The 3086-nt window shown below is 43.7% G+C and overlaps 1 protein-coding gene across 1 annotated transcript in view; it reads left to right on the top strand.

Moving 5' to 3' along the window:
• The window catches only part of LOC101848804 (netrin receptor UNC5B-b), a 205910-nt gene that overhangs the window by 51052 nt on the left and 151772 nt on the right, over window positions 1-3086 (top strand). The gene's annotated exons all lie outside the window — the stretch shown is intronic.

Below are 3086 nucleotides of genomic sequence, written 5' to 3'. Positions count from 1 at the left end.
TCCCCTCTCCTTCCTCAAACCGACCTTTACAATATTATATATACCATTATTCCATGGAGTGAACCCGTTCAAAGAGATTATTGCTCTTCGACTTTTTTTTCTGACTCGACACATGGCCTGCCCTGCCATTCCCATTTCTTTGAGACAATCTCAATAGGCTTGACATGGATTTAGTGGAGCGGAGACAAAACCTACAAAAAAAAAGCGTGGAAGTCAAAAAAATAATCAACATAGGTGTGTTATACCAACAAAGGACAGTTCATTGAAAGTCAAAGAGTTAGTAGGGAGTACATGTGGAAGGTGGGGTTTGTATATGACAGATGTGGGTAGTGGTGTGCACTTAGACTCTCACACACAAATGTACGTTCTTTCGTTCTCTCTATCTTACTCTCTTATACAAAACACACTCTCTTTCAGGCACACACACGCACACACACGCACACACACACACACACACACACACACACACACACACACACACACACACACACACACACACACACACACACACTCCCGCGCGCCCACAGAGAGGAAGAGAGCACAAACATAAAAACTCACACAGCACGAACACAACCACACACACCCACACAAACACACACGCACAAACACACACAAACACACAAACATAAACACAAGCACTCACACACAAAAAAAAAAACACACACACACACACACACAATACAAACACACACAACACACACCTTGAAAAGCATAATGGAGTAAGAGGCACTCCCCGTGCGCTAAAAACGCAATGAATGTCGAATGTTTCTCCTTGTCCAGCCAACAGATTTTACTCCCTGAGTCCGACCTACAGCCACAAAACTCGCACTTCGCTCGTGTCTTTTAGTACAGTTTGTTGCCCACTTCATTGTCTCAAGTGCTAAGCGAATAGAGGAGCCGGAATTGAAACCGAAATGTTGTCTTGCCACCTTAGGTCTTTTATGTCGTAACATCTTTTCCCAACGGACAGGAAGTAATCCTCGGGAAAATGTATTTTATTTATTCTTCTGGTCCGGATTGAGTGGTCAGAAAAAAGGTTAAGTGCGCTACTTTTTGGGGGTTGGTCTTATCTGTATCTGACAACGGCTAGTCCCCTCTCAATAAGAACAACTGTGAAATAAAATATGGCCTATCATAAACCGAACAAAAAATGTTCCCAGCTCCCCCCCCCTCCCTTCTCTCTCTCTCTATTTCTCTCTCTCTGTGTCTGTCTGTCTGTCTGTCTGTCTGTCTGTCTGTCTGTCTGTCTGTCTGTCTGTCTGTCTCTCTCCCTCTCTCTCTCTCTCTCTCTCTCTCTCTCTCTCTCTCTCTCTCTCTCTCTCTCTCTCTCTTTCTCTCCTCCGCCCCCCCCCCCCTTTGTTGTGCTTTTGTTATATATTTTATGGCCTCTCTAACGCGCGTGTAAATGTAGGCTTCTTATATTGAGCTTGATGAGGAAGTTGAAGAGAACGAAATTATTGTTGTGTGCCCTTTAATTGAACCTTTGTAATCACAAGTAATGGTGTATTTGTGTGTGTGTGTGTGTGTGTGTGTGTGTGTGTGTGTGTGTGTGTGTGTGTGTGTGTGTGTGTGTGTGTGTGTGTGTGTGTGGAGGGGGGGGGGGGTCTCTAATTTCTTTTATCAGCTATGTTTTTATCGCTATTGATAGATTCTGTTTCATGAGATACAAAGAGGTGTTGATATAATCAATACGAAGTGGTTTATGTGTTGAACATCATTCTGAACTGCTCTTTCTCATTGAAGCCCGTATCGAATGCTCAACCTTTTCTTGCACCAGGTTGACTTGAGCGGCGCTCCTGCGCGCCTCGCGGTTTTTAATGTCAGCGGAAACGTTTGTTCTTAGAGCAAAAGTGCTGGTCACGCGGTAAAAAGGCAATAATGACGCGCTTTTTATTTGTCTTTGAAACGTCAGTGAGGGGTTACGCACTCGGTGACTCCCGCGTCACGGTTTTTGTCACTGTTACTCTTATGTTAAGACGTAAAGGGGAAACGGAAACAAGGGAGGAGGCCACAAGAGATAGGGCATCTGTGAGACTCGAAGACGAGGAAAGGTCGATACATAAAGATGGATGGATGCAAGCAATGCAGTGGTCTGTTCCAAGTTTTTTTTCCCTTGATGTTCCTACCCCTCTCCCCTCAAAAAAAAAAATAGAAAAAATTGTGTTTTTGTTTTCTCTCCCCCCCCCCCCCCTTTCTCTCTTTCTGTATCTCTCTATCTCTCTCACTCTCTCCTCTCTCTCTCTCTCTCTCTCTCTCTCTCTCTCTCTCTCTCTCTCTCTCTGATTCTATTCCCATGTCTCGTGTTGTATGTCGCAAAGATGAAAGGGGGGTAAAAGAGTTGCTTTCATTGTTACTCCGTTGGTTTGGAGCTGGGTTTGTCGATTCGTCTGGGGAGAGATTGTTAAGGGGGGAAGTATTGGGTGGGGGGGGGGGGTTATGTTGTGTCTGAAGAATAGTAGAATCGTTATTTTTAAAAAATGTTATAATAAATCATGTAGTCCTGGAAATCAAAGTTAAGGTTTTTAACTTATCACGCTTTAAAATTTGATTACAGAAAAATACCAAAGATGGGAAATAATTCAGATGTTATCTTAGAATCAACAAACTAAAACATAACCGCGTCAACAGTGACAGTATCAGAGGAAATAACGACAGCAAAAACAACAGGAGAAACCGGAACAAAAGGGAAAAAATCAATCAATAACAACGGCAGCAGATGTTGCATTTCATTTCATGGGAAATATCCTCTAGAGAAAAACAATAAAACCTTGACTTAAGATATTGACAAAAACTACCGCAAAATACCCTGGTATTGTGTAGCTGGAAAGCGCTGTCACTTTGGCGCCTGGCGTCTTGTTTCTTTTGAGACTTGTTTCTCGCTATCTATCACCAGAGCCCTCATGTGCCAAAGCTCGCTGTTGTTGCGTCAATCCCTTCAATGTGGCGATTAGAGAGCTCTCCAATATGTTGGCGCGAGTGTCAGGTACAATTCTCGTCTTCATCAATCTTCATCGAGGCCGGCCACTTCCGACACCGACTTGATGGTGCACTCCGAGAAACCTCAGACAGTGGGGAGTCGAGAAGGT

The sequence above is a fragment of the Aplysia californica genome, unplaced genomic scaffold (genome assembly GCF_000002075.1).
Source record: "Aplysia californica isolate F4 #8 unplaced genomic scaffold, AplCal3.0 scaffold00047, whole genome shotgun sequence".
NCBI lineage: Eukaryota > Metazoa > Mollusca > Gastropoda > Aplysiida > Aplysiidae > Aplysia > Aplysia californica.
The sequence above is the reverse complement of the archived record's forward strand: the minus strand, read 5'-3'. Positions and strand labels throughout refer to the sequence as shown.